Source organism: Epinephelus moara, chromosome 8, assembly GCF_006386435.1.
Source record: "Epinephelus moara isolate mb chromosome 8, YSFRI_EMoa_1.0, whole genome shotgun sequence".
In the NCBI taxonomy this organism is placed as follows: domain Eukaryota; kingdom Metazoa; phylum Chordata; class Actinopteri; order Perciformes; family Serranidae; genus Epinephelus; species Epinephelus moara.
This window is the reverse complement of record NC_065513.1, coordinates 30,666,068-30,683,278: the sequence shown is the minus strand read 5'-3', so window position 1 is coordinate 30,683,278 and position 17,211 is coordinate 30,666,068. Positions and strand designations below refer to the sequence as shown.

General features: G+C 39.0%; 1 protein-coding gene across 1 annotated transcript in view; it reads right to left on the bottom strand.

The window, feature by feature from the left end:
* Nucleotides 1-16,983, bottom strand: part of gpat2 (glycerol-3-phosphate acyltransferase 2, mitochondrial) — a 198,776-nt gene extending 181,793 nt beyond the window's left edge. Inside the window, exons 1-2 of the mRNA XM_050050490.1 lie at nucleotides 16,914-16,983; nucleotides 5,095-5,160 (exon numbers count right to left, since the gene is read on the bottom strand). The gene's annotated coding sequence lies outside the window, so the exon portion shown is untranslated. The remainder of the gene's footprint in view (nucleotides 1-5,094; nucleotides 5,161-16,913) is intronic.
* Nucleotides 16,984-17,211: the final 228 nt, after the last annotated feature.

Sequence of the window (17,211 nt, the reverse complement as noted above, 5' to 3'; positions counted from 1 at the left end):
GTCATCACTATATTGACATGTTTGATCTGCCAGTGAATAATTTCCAGTGGGAAACATGCTGTCTTCACTTAGAGACTATTTTTACAGAGGCGTACAGAGAACTGATAGAGAGACATGTCACATGCTGAAATGACAATCACCAGACAGCAGACAAGGCTTCAGATATGGATGTTGCTGCAAAGAAGTTACAAATTCTATAACATGGATGCGTCACTCACATCTTCCCCCCGGCAGCACAGGAGTTCTATACAATCAGCACAGTTTCAACATGTATACCCAAGATTAGAGTCATCAACTCAGTGTCTGACCAAATGTCTCTCCTTCTGTTCTCCTCTTCTCTTCCTGAGTTATGGTGTTTGACAAAGGCCCCAAAAGTGGTTCTGCAGAATATTACGAAGTCACAGTGAGTGTGAAATTTTGTCATAATTAGTGTATGAATTGTAGCGTATGAAGAGGCCAGAAAAAAGTTTTGTGAGGTCACAGTGACCTTTGACTTTTGACCACCAATTGTAATCTGTACATTCTTGAGTACATTCTTGTACATTCTTGAGTCCAAGGGGACGTTTGTGCCAAATTTGAAGAGATTACCTCCAGGCATTACTGAGATATCATGTCCACAAGAATAGGACAGACAGATGGATGGACAGAAACCCAAAATATTATGCACAGTGGCATAACCAAGCAGGAGCCTTTGAGACTACAAAATGAAGCCAAATGGAAGTACCAAAAACTGCAGTTCCTCTAATGGCCACTTGAGGCTCCAACAGTGAGTCAGTCCTCATAGACCCCATGTTATTAAAATGCCCAACTTTACAGCAGAAATAAACATGTTTACAGCCTGGTACAAAAAAACAGTTTGGTCTCTATAGCCAATTCAACATTCATGACAGCTGTACAGGGGGTTAATTTCTATATAACTCACCTGTTTACATTTCAATAAGGCTTAAAGTTAGGCATTCAAAGTGAGGCGTCATCACCCTCAATGAGTCAGATCAGTCCCTCGTTCCTCCACAGCTCCACACTCTCGTCCAAATATTATCATTTCCTGGATAAAACAAAGTGGCTACAACCAAATGCCAAACTTGATCCTTTAAAATGGAGTCCACAAACGAGCAGGTGACGTCACGGTGGCTCTGTCCATTATTTTTATACAGTCTATTGTAGTAAAAAAAAAAAAAAAAAAAAAAACTATGTACTGAGTGGGACATTTTAGTTCAGTTAAATAAATGAATACGCTTGATAGTTTTCTCTGGTCGATAAACTGTTTCAAAATCATGTGAACTTATATGTTTTAGGGCTGGGTATCATCATCGATTTCCTGAATTGATTCAATTTCGATTCACAAGGTCCCGATTCTATTGGATTTCTGATTTGATTCAATATTCAATATTGATTCAGTTGGGGATATTAACAGTAAGATAATAAGATAACAAAAAGATAGTAACAGTACCATTTTTTCTGGAAAGTGAAAGAGATTAACAGAGAGCTAAATTTACAAGGAATTGTCAAAAAAAAGAATATATTTAGGACAGGATTAAAACAGAACATTTTATAATTAAATGTTGTTTTTAGAGCAGCAACAGCAATATTAAAATGACAAAGTCACAATATAAACTCCATATTTTACTGACTTACAAATCTAAAATGTCAATAAAATAAATCATAGTCCTGACATCACAACTGAGTGAAATAAGCGAACAGTTACAGGTAAAAGAACGGGTACTGTCAGAGTTTCTCAATATCACTGTCCAGGGCTCAACAATAAGGATTGCCCGATTGCCCGGGGCAAGTAAAACTCAAGGTCGGTCATGTAAACTAACAACTCACTTGCCCGATTGGGCAAGTTGCTAAAAATAGTAAAAGTTAATAACTAATTGATAAAATAAATGTATTTTAAAACCTGCTCCTTCGGCTCTGATGCAGCGGTCTCTCTGCCTGAAGTCACAAGCACACGCTGTGTAACAATGTCCTGCCCTGTGTAAATAACCAACAGACTGCTGTTACGCACAGACAAACAGCTGCTCGCACAGCAGCGTAGCACGGCACTCATGAGCTTGTGTTGCGTTCAGGCGTTGTCACGTCACGTAAATAACAACTTCCAGCACTTAAATAGGTCATAGCACAAAACAGCAGCATGTCATGTGACTTTTTACTTTTATTATATTCAATACAATTGTATGTTCCTAAATCTTGAAACACCTCATATGTAAGCTAGACAGACATTTCACCTGCTCATTACTGTGCACACATGTACTGTATGTACTTAGTCCTAAAGAGCCCTTCTGGTGTGCTTCACCTCCGCTGCTACAACTCCATCCTAGGGGAAACACTGCTGTGTGCGTTTTGTGCAACTGGTGGATGTGGTAGTCTACTGGTAGAGTAGAGAGAGAGCTAAATAGCGTTGAAGTAGAGTAGAGCAGGGCAGAGAGATGGAAGCAAAATATATTAAACCCGGTGTTAATACAGCAGAGCTGGAGAGAGGGGTGAAAAATAAATAGAGGTGGGCATGGCTCAAGTAGGGTGTAAAATTATAGACGGAGAACAATTGACAAATTTTTCACTTTAAGCCCTGACACTGTCATTTTTGTGCAGGAATTAAGCTACAATACATGACATATGTTGTTTTAATTAATAAATACAGTGTGAATAAAGATTACATAACATAAAAATAACTGCAGTTTTTGTTATTTGATAGCCGCTTAAATTAAACAATTTTTATAGGGCAAGTAAAAACTGACTTTGGGCAAGTAGATCTCTGACCAACTTGCCCGACTGGGCAAGTGAAAAAAAACCTTAGCGTTGAACCCTGCTGTCGTTAATACTTAAGAGCCACGGCCCATGTACTACCGGTGGGATTAACAGGTTAAAGCTTCACACATCAGTGTAAAAAAGTGAATACTAAAAGATGGAATTCGGATTTCTTGAATTAGTATCCAGTCATTCAAATGAAGATCGATCTGAATGGGAGGAATGGATTATTTTAACTCTTATTAAAAACTTATTTTTTGTCATTTTTCTTCTGGGATTTGTTGTCCGTTATTGGCTGACAATAATATATCTGTGATAATCCAGTATCACCCCATAATATTTGCCAGGCTCTAATCAAGCATTTAGGAACATGAGGATAGTTTGTTTTACCTACCATATCTTCTTATGGGTGAAACACCATACTGCATTTATTCCTTTAATCAATGCAACCATAATAACTAAGGCACACCTTTATCAACACAACGCAAACAGACATTATCTTTTAAACCATCAATAATCAATAAATGTTATAACATTTGCATGTTTGACCCAGGATAATTTCACTGTAATACTTGTACTGTGTGTAGAACAATGGCAGTGCTGCCTGTACCAGTTGAAGTCAATCCCAACGGCACTAGAAAGTCTCATGACGTTTTGATAGCGCCTAAATGCTTACAAAACTACAGATGAAACAAACAGTTGATTAATCAAAAAGTTTAATCAAGGGAAAATTATAACCAGCAAACACTTTGATTTAAGTTAGTGTTTTCAGTCAATCAGCACACATAATTACAGATGTCTCAAATGGGGTAATTTGCTGCTTTGTTGTTAGTAGGTCAAAATGAGCTGTTTGAAAATGTCCCTTTAGATTCTGGGAAATGCTGACAAGTATTTTACACTATTTTCCTACAATGTTTGACAGTTTAAATGATAATTGATTAATAGAAATAATTATTAGTTCAGCTCTAAGCAAATTAGTTGTTTATCTTTGTTAAAAAGATTAGGTGCTTGATGTCCTATTTCTATATATTCTCATCATATTCCCGTTGTGTTATAACACTGCAAAACGGTCAAAAACTTACTATGATCCAAATCAACACAAACTTTACGCCGTCTTTTACACACAACGTTGTCCACACTCCTTCTGTTATGCACATTAAACTACCTTACAGCACCATACCTGGTGTAAATAGCTTGTGTCTGCATTCTACCGCATAAATAAATGTAAACATAACTTAAGTATAGTCCACTATCATGCACTATTCAAAATATACAGACACTGTTGTGTAAACTTAAACATTGCCAGGACATATATGATACGTCATATCAACACAGATATACTTACCAAATATTAATATGTGCTAATATGGAGGACCTGAATTGTTGAAACATCATAACATCCCCCACATCAAAACCAAATGTCTACTACAGTAAATTTAAAAGGCAAACATGAAAGAAATTAAAAGAAATGTAGAAATGAGGGAAAGACATAAAACACTAAACACTGGTATTGATTAATACAGCAAACTGGTTCTGAGAGCAGTTGCAGCTACAGGGCTTACAAACACACATCCACATGAACACGCGCATAGGCTAACTAACACGATTCCCTCAAGAGCACTCATGTAGAGGGAGACAGATGCAATCATTGCCCACCAGATACCATGAATTACTGCTTCAGTTCCCTTGACAGAAGACACTCACAAGGCACAGCACTTCAAAGAACCACATGCAAACCAAATAGGCTACATCCCAGTTGGTTTTAAAAAAGCCCTGAAACTAGGGCTGCATTCATATTTTCTGTACATGTAGAGAACACAGTGAGATCCTGAATGTGCTTTAAAGTTCGCCAGAGTTCAGATGGACAATTTTCTATTCAGAGTAACGCATGTATGACGAGTATCATGAAGTAGCACAACTTCCCTCTCACAGAGTGTATCATTTATGTATGGTAATAACTAATCTATACTCACGTCTCAACTATCATTCCTTTTGATTTTCCACATAGAAACTCTCAGCAGGCCATACTCACAATTCAAAGGATGTGTTTTTTCCTCCAAGAAAAACACTCCCTGTGATAGTGATGACGTTATACTGTTGCTATGGTCCCTTGTAACATAGCAACTAAAAGTGACTTATTCAGTACATTTTCCATACAACAGCTGTGGACCCCCAACCAAGGCCTTGAGTACAACCCCAAGAGCTGCGGAGCCCCTATGCATCCACTGGTGGGGATTACACAGAATGAGCTCACACAGGCTAAAACACACACACACACACAAGCATGCAGGCTTCGCCATGTTGTACACTGTCTGTTGGCAATGGGAAGAGGGATGTTTGTCCTACCTTATTCTGAAGCAGCAGAAGGGTTTGTCTGATGAGGACAACTGGTGTCTGGACATTCAGCACTGTCTAAAGGAAACAAAAGACATGTCAGGAGCCTGAAGTCATCATAGTGAACAATACTGAAGCATTCATTCGAATTTATGGATCTATGAATGAAGCCAGACAAGCCACTCTGCATAAATGAGGGAATATCCAAAACAAAAGTGTTTGGGTACTATTATGTTTTATTTTCTACAAGGTCATGACATGCACATGCTTATTTACACTGAATGAGCCGTATGTGGCACATACCCTCCCCCTCAGCAAGGCATGAGTATCAGCCCAACCATGAGATGAGACTGATAAGAATAAAGCCTTCAAGGGAAGAAAGTGTGGCATCTTCAGCGTGATTAGGTATTCACAACCAGACAAGTCAAATCAGAGGTAATAGGGAAGACATCAGTGCAGCGAGCAAAGACAAATGAGAGAGGAGAGGGATGAGATGTAAGGGGAGGGGGAGAAAACCTCTGACTCAGAGCTCATTTGATTGCAGTGAACAAACTCTTTTCTATCTACTATGACGTACAAGTTCACTGCACTGATACACTACGTAACAGTCTTTCAGCAAACCAGTGCAGATGGACACTGCTTTCTACTTTATTAAAGTCAATCCATTTTCCTGCCAACTGTTGCTACACACTCCCCCACACATGGAGGCACTTGAAATGTGGATTAGCTCACATATCAACACGACACACATACAGGCTTCCCTCCTCTCCTCTCCTCTCCGTTAGAGGGTGAAATGACATGGTATCTCTGATCCTGTCAGCGCTTAAAAACATTACATTAGGCCTCAGCTGTGGTTTCAATTTCTCTCATATTCACCCTTTTTGTCCAACCTCAACCTACACATCAGGTGGGTGTTTAAAAATGTTTTTGTCAAAAATGTGGAATAATCTGTTACCGATTCATTTTAATTCCTTAAAACTTAGTATTGCAGCCTTGTTCCATTTGGTTACTTAAAAGGAAACTGCCAATATTCAACCAGCTCTGTGTCATGGCAGTGTGGGCAGTGTGTGAAAATGAACTATGTTTGGTTTTCCCCCTGCTGCAAGCGTCAAGAAATCCCTGCTTATTTACCGCAGGAGGTCCGCTGGGTGAAGTAACACATGTCATCAACGGGCGGGGAGCTCCAGGCACTCACAGCACGGGAGGAAGCTAAACACCGTTCATCTGCACATATTACCCACACTGTGATGACACAAAGCTGATTGAATATTAGCAAAGCTTCCCTTTAAGTAGAAATCATTTGGGATCTAACTTGTAAATGACTTTTTCATCCTTGAATAGGTCACTGCTGCAGCAATAACATTACACAGAGATGCTCATTTTATAATGCTTGTTTCTGAACAGAGCAGATACAAACTCAGTTTAGTTCTTGGGCCACATACAGCCCAATTTTAACGCCAGTGGGCCAGACCACTTAAACTATTTCACAATAACCTAAAAATATTAACGCCTACAAATTCTTTCTATCTTTTAGTGTAAAAAAGTACATTCTTAAAACATTTATTTATCTACAAAACAAGACGATGAACAGTCTAAGATGTCTTAAGAAAAATAGGTGCAATTTCAACAATATGTCTCAGTTTTTCCACGTTTGGTCTACTGCTAACTGTCATTACATGTGCAATGTTCAATATCTGTGTAGCAGTGCTGACATTGCCACACCAAACTAAAGTGGGAGCTATTAAGGAAGCAGGTTCAGTAATCTCCTGCCTTACAAATCTAACCTGCCTAAGGTTTTGGCAGTGCCTTAGTAACAGGGTTCTACGGATATTGTTTTAAGATAAGTCTAATACAGATTCTTTTTGCTACAGCTGCTGGTTTACAATATGTTGTATAATGCTCAATATCTTAAAATATGACCACAGTAAGTATCTATTGTTTTTTCAGAGAGTTGTGTTCTGGTCAGGGTTAAAAGCCGTTTGAAGCAGCTGCTCCTAAAAGCTGACACCTCTTACCCTTCACAAGTGCGTCAGCTAACGGCCGTCAGGTGTATAAAATCATCCAGTGGTCCAGATTTGACCCTTTGGCATGCCAGATCTGGCCTGCAGGCAGTATGCTGGACAACCCTGGTATAAGCCATTATGAGTGTGATGTGATAACCTCCCTACTCCTCTCCTGACCAGCGACTTCACTACTTTTCACAAGCTCCCTTAGCTTTTTCAGAATAATAACTACAGAAAAAAGAAACACAAAATGTATGAACTCAGACCTATTTTCTTTATCAAACAGAGAAATACAACTGTAAACTTTATGAATTCAGGTTTCTCTCTTTCAGGGATCTAAGACTGGCTAATTGCCTCGTTAATTGTAAAACACACTTGAATCCAACATGACAGAAACATAAAAATAAAACTCACTCACTTACTCCAAAATCAACTAGTAACTTCTTACGTAAATGTGTGTTAAACATTTTGACCTGGAATTTAATATCAAACAGTCTGAGCTCTGATCCCTGTCAGTACCTTTGAACAGACAGCAAGATACAGGGCTGCTCCATCACAGCATCAGTTATCACTCATCTCTGTTTGCCTTTTACTATGACAAACTGCTGTGAAGACATTTTAGGTAAAAAAAAAAAAAGAACATAGTGTCAATCAGTGTGCGCCACACTGCTTTTTGACTTAGTTTTGTTCAATCAATCAATGGAGATACATGCTCCTGACAAAAGATTTGTGCTGTGTTGTCAGAAAAGTAAAGGAAGCATGTAGGGCACAGCGATATGGCCCAAAAATCAAATCTCTGTACTTTTAGGTTGAATGGCATTACACAATAAATATCAAGTGGGCTAAATGTTCAGATGTGAGTCAAAGCCACATGTAAGGTGACACAAGCACTTTCATTTTAACAGACTTTAATCTAAACAAAATGCAAAGACAGTTTCCTTCCCTCTTATGAAGTCTCGTATGAAATACCTGTATCCTCACCCAGCTGCATTTTTAGAAACACATCTGTCACCTGGCCTGCTAGGCTTTGGCTGTATTACAGTATTACGATATACCGGGGTATTTAGAAATCCTCACGGCATGATTGTCAACTCTGTTGAAATTACAGACGCTCCTCTTTTTATTTAACTAATACAGAGATGCCATATTGAGGTGATGCAGTGCACAGCACGAGCCACTAGAGGTCAGTCTCTTTTTGGTGGAAAAGGTAATTAAACTGAGAAAGACGATGACTGCAAGTGGTGGGGATAACGTTACAGGACAGCAGAGAAAGAGGGGAAACTCATGCATGGCTACAATGACTTCTATCGCCACTAGCAGCTCAACTTTTTATTTTTTGTTTGTTTGCTTTTGTACACAAATATCTTCATGTACCATACACCCCGGCAAAATTTCAGGAGGGTATGAAAAAATGGATACCACCCAAACCTAGCACCCGTATCCAGGTGCTGTCTCACCATCACACATTAGACTACAACCACCAAGTAGAATACTGGCTCCAAGGCTTACAGCGAGCTGGGGGGCAGTGGCAACATTGGGTCTAATATTTAAGGACAGCAACTTAAAGTTTGTTTATCCAGCAGGGAGTCAGGCATACTGGGATTAGACCCCCCAACACTGGGTCTTGCACTGGCTGAATTCAAGTTGCTACTGTGGTTAAATGAAGGCCCTGCCAGTCATTCGTTGTCATTAGTGAACTCCATTTCTAAGCCAACATAAGCTAGTTTTGCACACTGTTAGCACTGTAGGGGAGCTGAGGAGAGGCAAGGCACTCAGGAGCATGCATCCTTTGGCTTTTCCTAGAAAATTGTCCCGAGTACTTCCACAGGCTGTTACAGGCAACAAGCATGTCGGAAAAGGTCTCGGTTTTTATGTTACATTAAAATCTGTTCACCCATTGCAAATGCACAGCAATCAATACATTAAAAAAGTTACATACAGAACTTTCAAAACTCTTGAAGAATACCTTTCTGTATTGTCTTTTCTGTCAGACTAACACTTGTCTAGTTTGGTCATACTCAAAATGTTTGTAAAATATGTATACATTGGACAATGTCTATATTTCTGAAAAACAATCTCCTTGAAGCAGCAGCACAACCCATCAAAGAGGAAGGTTATCTCATGGATTTATACTCCCGGTGAATCTGCACACAGGAAGTAATATATATCTTCAGATTTATGGGAACAGGAGGGACTTTATACTATCATTGCATTACAGCCCATACACATGGCAGCAAGACAGCCCTGCAGGACAGTAACTCATGAAATATACCTTCACCTCTTCCATTAATCAAATTCACTGAATCCAATTAACTCATTTCTGTGTCCCAAAGAAAATAGTATATGCTTCTTCAATAACAACGACTATCATTATCATCATCACCATCATCTGTAATAACCCCAGTCAAACTTTGTGTCTGCAGTCTTTAGTTTCTAATGTTTTCAAGTACACCCTCATGTCTGTATGTGGGCTCAGCTATTTTAGTTTATAAACATTAGGGTCCCAAATGCAAGTCATGCACTAACTTCCTTGATACCTTAATAGGACAATATAGAAAATATCAATTTGCTTGACTCAAGACAGCAGAGGCTGCGACAGCCCTCCTAACTAGTATTACATGACTGGTGCCTGAATTCAGCTCACTGAGGAATAGGGCGTTAAGGTAACTGGCCCCAGTATAAGAAAATTTCCTTATAATACTTAGGGTGATCTAAGTACTGCATGAATTAAAATCTAATGGCATTTGGGAGATACTTGTGATTTATTTCCAACTTCCTGATACTACAGCCCCAAATGTATGGTGTTTATCAGCTTAATGGTGCTCTGATAATTAAGGTTAAGGTCCAAAGAGACACCATATGTTTTGAGTTTGACCTCTGAGTATTTGTGCATTCCTATTATAAACTTTCATCAGCTCTGCATGCAGTTTTAGTTCTGTGGAGTGTAATAGTCGCTGAAATTCCAGCCACAAGTTAGCTTTCTACCTAGGCTGCTTGCTGCCTTCATATATTTTTGGTTTTATGTGCTTTAGGCTGGGAAATGTGTTGTCTAGCCACCTGCTGTGATTTGACACTGGCTAAAATACTGTCCAGAACGATCAATGTAGTGTAGAAGGAGTATGGCTTTGCTTAACTACATCTTTACTAATGCATATATTAAATAATTTTGTCTGAACAGAGCTATGAGCGTCCATTAAAAATACTTCTGAATATCTACTTTCCTGCCTTCTCAAACTCATCTTTACAAGATCCTTGACAGCAGTCGTTTTTCTCCGATCGTGAGCCATTTGGTGGAGCTTTATGATTTGATTTAAGGTTTCCTAATTAAATTTTCATTAGTTATGATTCTGTGGCAGCCGTAGTAGAACTGACACAGATGGCCCTGTGTAGTGGAAACACTGATGTCAGTGTTGATTCTTGAATCACTTAAGTCACTAGGGCTAAAATGTTTCTTTGAGAAACTCGAGGAACTTGATAACTAAAAATCATCTTTGTTTAATCCATAAAACTATATACAGTGAACTGTGTTTCACAAGGATGATCACTACTGTTGCACAACGCACTCACACTGTGGACACATTACATGAGGAAGACGTGTTCTGTTGGCGCAGATTAAAAAATGGAGGAAGAGAGAGAAAAAACGAGAAGTGAAGAGAAGGGGTCGGCATTATTAGGATTTTATCGTGTTACTACTACTTTTACCGTTCATCCTCATTGGTTCAGTTCTGTGTCAACACTCTGAACAGTTCTTTTTCATTACTAAAGAAGTTAAGTTTTACAAACATTTTAAGATATGTGGCACACTAAACTAACCAGACTACATGTAGACAGGTTTTGTTTCTAGCTTGTTTGTAACAACTGGCTATTAGCCGAGCTAGCCCAATGTGCTTGAGTATAATATACAGTGGTGGTGGATGAGAAAGCATTGATAAAGCAAACTGAAATATTGCTTTCTGCCTGTTTATGCTTCTTGACCCGGTGTATTAACAAAGTATTGGCTTTTTAATTGCAAGGGGTTTTGTTGTCCTTTCAGTAACAAGTATAGTTGTCATCAAGTTGAGTAGTCTTTGGTTATCTTCATCTCATCTTCACGACGTCCACTGCTCTGCTGTTTGCTGAGTTCACTCCATGTTGTGTGGATGTGTGTGTATGTGTTTCTGTGTGTGTGTGTGTGTGTGTGTGTGTGTGTGTGTGTGTGTGTGGAGGTCAGCCCTGACACAGAGAGCAGGGGAGAGGCTGCACCATGATAATAAATTAAACCAAAATGTTTCAAGATAAAAGAACTGTTAACGTCGGAGCTTATCAATACTAGTCCTGAGGCTAAATTATTAAAGACTATTATCCCGAGGTTTCCCCTAAGGATTTCGGTAACCCTCCCTGGCGAAGAGAAGAGACAGGCCAGAGAATATGAGAGGCAGTGTCTAATAATTCCCAGCTGAAACAAAACAAAAAACGGCACAATGTGTCTACTGTAAAACAAAATCGCACATCTGTGATATCATCTAACAATTAATAGATAAACAAGATTAAAGCTACGGTTATCCTCGCAGCTTTTAGGTAGCCATTCCCAACTGATTCAAACAGTAAAAAAGGAATCGCCATGGTGATTGGTACATTCATTGCTGTGAATATGAGACCCTGCTCTGTAGTGGAAAATGTAGGCCTTACGAACATGCTTAATGAAATTGAGGGCCATTGCACTATACCTTTATAAGCCCTTTTAGCCAGACCGTAATTCCTGTTTTGTACAGTCCAAATTATGATGCCAGTTTTTATACATTTTTCTTCTATTTCAGAAACAAAACTGCTTCTTTGTTTGTATTGTTTATCACTAGTATACTACATTTATATTTTACAAGGAGCTGTTGTGATTTTATATGTTGCTAAGAAGACACCCCAGGGGGCTGCCCAGTAGCTCAGTGGGAAGAGCAGGCGCCAAACGGTGAAAAAGCTCTTGTTAACTCTGTTTCTTGAGAGAAATTAAACATCTAGTCAAACAATTTCAAATAAAAACAAGGCAGAGATAGTTCCCCTGACAAACAATGAGGATTAATGATTAGTTGTTAAGTATGCACATTCACAGCTCCTTTACACTTCTGTCTGGCTGCTAATTGGTCGACTGAACATGTTGCTGCTCTCCCTCACTCACTGAGCAGAGTCAGTCCAGAGGGCAACAGCCACATGAGAACATTCGCTGAGAAATGTTGGCGACTCTCTTCAAAGGACAGGAGTTAAGGACTGCCCAAACAGTCACTTGGCCTAGTTTTGTGGCTCGGCATGTTTTAGAAAAAAGTCACTATAGGGATTTTAAAAGTCACCAAACATAGCAATACAGTTGCTACATTAGCAACAAGTTTGCAGACAAAGAAAGCTTAGGGTACATGGTTAACTGGACTGCATTAACATAGCACCTTTCTAGCTTACAGGGGAAAGCACTTTACAATTTGCCTCTAATTCACCCATTTACACACAAATTCATACACCAGTGGTGACAGAGCTGCCATGCAAGGCACTGGTCTGCCCACTGGGAGCATCTTGGGCTCAGTGCAGGATGTGAAATTAGCAACAGCCACCAGCCAAATGCTGGTAAAATATAAAAGTGGCTGATACATTTCAGAACCAAAATAATGATTTAGTATTGAGCGGCTGGTGCATTGGAGCATGTATCTGTCAGTGGCTGATACATATTCATGTTTTAAAATGTTTATTTACTACTCTGGTTCAGTTTCTTGCTCAGAGACACTGTAACAAGTGGACCAGAGGAGCCGGGATCAAACCGACAACCTTATTGTTGTTCAGAGAGACACAGAGCTCCTCCTCTGTTTAATCTGTCTGTTAATTAGTCTACAGTTTGACATTGGCAAAATAGCATTTCAAGTTTTGTGTGTGATTTATCCTGGCTTCATATGAGCAGAGGAAATCTCCGCTCATCACTAGGCTAATTCATACAATGAATAATGCCATTGGCTTGTGCTAATAACGTTAGCATATTTGTTTGAAAAACGTGTTTAAAATAAGACAGTAGTTCTGTCGGTGAACCTTGTGAGTTGTTATGGAGCTGAATTTTGCAACGCTACCTTTGTTAAATGTTGCTGTTGTCCCTGGCTTCATATGAGTAGAGGAAATCCATGCTAGCCACTAGGCTAACTTAAACAAGGTAAAATGTCATAGGCTTGCGCTAAAAACATTAGCATGATGTATTTGTGGGGAAAATGTGTCCAGATAAACACAAGTACTTTGTCTGTTAATGCTGTGAGTTATAGTGTAGCTGATTTGTGTGCTTGTACTCTCTATTAAGCAAAGTTTAAGGTGTGTTTTGGGTGTGTTTAGCACTTGACAGAAACCCTGCTGCCAACTAGTGTTTTGGAGGTGTAACTGTTGTGCAGGTGCATATTTTCAAACAGGGGAATAAAATCCCTTTCTTTGTATTTTATTTTGATCAGTCTGTTTTTATAAAACTGCTTGTGACATCCCAAATGTGGCTTTGACTTGCAACTGACAACATGTAGCCCATTTCATACAAAATTCGTATAGTCAGCCTGAAAATACAGAGATGCAGATTTTTATCCATGTCACCCAGCCCTACAACAGATGCCCCAATATGGTGGGAGAGAGGGTCCTAGCAGAGTTGGAGGGTGCAGTTACCCTTTGAGCAGCAAACCAAAATAGTTTCATCACAAACATGACATTAAGCAGGGTCCCGCTTAAATGCAATTTGTCCGCCTAGGCAGAGCACAGACACCCCTTGGTGTTTGTGGTTTTACTTCCATATAATACTCACTCTATTTGAAAGTGAATCATCCCCAGAACTCCTGACTTTTGTCATAGCCCCTGAAGCTCAAAAAAGTTGGGTTCAAGACTCAAAACTTTTGTAATTTTTTCTTGTAATGTAATTCAGTCCATCTGAAAGTGCTATAAAAGAGACTGAGTTCAGACATCTGGCGATGTCAGACAGTTGTTCAGTCTATAGAAAATGTACTCTTTTACTGTGATATAAGTCTGTCACAGTATCAGTATTTCTATCTTCCATTCCTCTCAGCCAAATGCAATTTTACATGACACAAAATTCCAGTGACATGCCATATTAAAGCATGGCTAAATTTGCTTGAAGTATACTATAACCCCAAGATGGACAGATTTACCGGAAAAAGGCTAAAAACATGCAGATCAAAGCATAGTGAAAAAATGCTGAAGATGTGACAGCAGCAAGGCAGAGACACCTTCGGAGGCACTACACTCCGAAGATGAGCTTTGTGGGGCCAGGCCTCAGTCACCTACAGAACATCCTCCTCCACCAGTACATAATTAAATCAGATTGCAGTGTTCATTAGTCAAGACTCTTTTTTAAAGATTTATCCACATCAAGATACTTCAGTCTCATTTATTTGTATTAATATTTAAAAGGTTGTTAAATAATTAATAAAAAATGTGTTTTTCCTCTCACATGCTGTTGTTATGGTCCCATGATAATGGCTCCGTGCTAATTATTTACATTTATTCTGATATAACTTCAGCTGATTAAAGCATGTAAAGATCACTATAACTGTGTTTACTTAATCATATTTTCATGTTCATTTTGAAGTATAACATTAGAAAAGTTGTAAGTTGTAAAAGTTTACGCTCACTTGAAGTGGTTTTCGGCTTTGCCATAAAAAATGCTGATGCCATAAATGGGATGTGGATCCTTCAATCATTCATTTACCGTAACTACTTATCATGTTGGGGGTCACCAATACACTTGACCTGCCCACAATTTAAGCTAACCCAATATAATATGATACAGTATAAACCAAGACGGCAGCACAATTTATTATTTTCCAAAATGGCAGCCGTCACAGCTTCACCCCTTCTGCATTTACCGCCCACCATTAAAGCCCAACTTAAATGAACTTAATCTTCAGTGAACTTTTGAAATGTGCCAAAAGAAAAGCAAATTAGACATGTTTCTATCAGCTGCTTTGAAGCAAATACACTAGGCTCCGTGAAGCACAGTTTTGTCATAAATTGAACGTATAGACTTTGCTTTACCCGTGGCTGTAATCTGCCAGTAAGAGCAGAAGATGTAATAGTTACGAACCAGAGACAAAACAAGTCACCTTGGCCATCTAATCCATTTACAAGAGAAAAATTGAGTCTTCAGGAGTTTGTTTCTATTGGGCAAATTTTAATTGTCCTTTCATGTCAGCAATTATTGGCCATGTTTCATGCTGTGTGGAGACAGAGTCAAATTAATGCAATTATTCTGTCGGCTGTTTTGTTGAGTAACACAGCCCCAAGCTGGGTGATATGGAGAAAATCAGGTATCACAATATTTTTTGCCAAATACCTCAATATCCATATTGTGACGATATTTTATTTTAGGTTTTTTTAGGGTCCTTCAAACCAAGGAAAAGACAACACTTACAATAATACAATATCCAAAATCTAGGACTAAATCTAGTCTTGTATCACCATATCTGTATCTATCTATCTATCTATCTATCTATCTATATAATCTATGTACAACCCAGTCCCTGACCACCCCTACTGTGCACACAAAACACCTAGGACATTTTGTCTTTGACTCTTGTGCAGTACTTGGACTCTTGTACAACAGCATATCAAAAAGCAAGCAGATAAAGAGAGGGAAATCAGTCATAGCTTTGAAACTGATCTGCCACTTCACTGTGACTTTGGGGGAAAGACGATAGTGAGTCTGACATAAAGGTAAAGACGTAGGCCACAGAGTGGCACACGTAAAGCATGCTGATACTGTCTGTCTGTCTGTCACTACCTCCTCCCTCCACTGTGAGAACCTCACACAAGAAAATTCAACTCTAGGAGCACTTAATATACCTTACACATTAGACTAGTGGATGTATTTGAATATCACAGATAAAGACATATTCCTGCTTATTTGATGCACGCGCTAATATCAGATGCAGTGTTGGCATTAAATATTAAAAAATAATTAAAAATCTGAAGCCTTAGACACAAAAGTGACTTCATTATAATCACTGAGAAAATAATCCTAGCTGATTATTTGCTTTCATTATCGTTAATAATTAATACACAGTAAAGCAAACACTCCTACAGGTATTCTGTTGTGTTTTTATTGCCTTTTGCAAAGCAGACGAAGTGAAAGCATCTTCTGACAAGCACCAAGGCTTTCTTTTATAGCCACCAAGAGCCTGACCTGCAGGGCCAAACAGGGTGGAACACAGCAGCCATTTACAGGAGCTATGAGCATTAATCAGACTGTAGTTTAATCTGGGAGTGGAAAAAAACAGCGCTAACAAGATGACCGTGAGAGGCTATGCTAGCTCCGAGCTAACTGTATGCCGCGCCATTAGCCTTAAGTATTTTAGAAGAGGCATGATTTTAAGCCACATTAGCTATATGGTATACTGAAAAGAAAAATACTGATGAAAACTGCACATAAAACAAACACGTAGTATGTTAGAGACTATGCTAGCAGCATGTTTAGTCATCAAAACCGAGAGCTAATCCTGACGTTGTATGGTTTTAACCGTCAGCTAACGTTTCAGCATGTCCATTAAGGTTAGCTTAACTGCTCGAAATAAACGGATATTTTCCCCTTACAGTTACAGAGGAAAAACAGGTTTACTTACCAATTACATTAAATTCACTTCTGGTAAGTTAAATGTCAAATGTCCTGTGTGTAAATATTTATTCGCATCTGTTCACCTCTGCTGTGCAGCAGTGCTAAACCAACCCTGTCGCTAACTAGCCTAGCAGCCGCTTGTGCCCGTTATACAACAACATACCAGCATTTTGTTTCTCCACGGGGAAAAAAAACTCACAGATTTGATGTTTCACAACACCTACCGCAGTTTTAAAGATGTTTCCAGAGTCCTGTCAGGTAATAAGCCACTGCCGTTATTTTTCATGTGTCTCCTAATCCAAACAAAGATGGCTACCGGAAGTGACATGTCATCTTGCCCATTTGTGGGACATTAAGTTCGAACCTTATGTTATCAAATGTATTAATATATATTTATATAGAAGGAGAGATGTTATTTAAGCAATGTCACACGAGAGGGAGTGATGTTATACCATAGTGTTATACTTGTATATCGTCACGGCTGTGATTCGGTCATAGGAAGACAATCACAGCCATGACGAT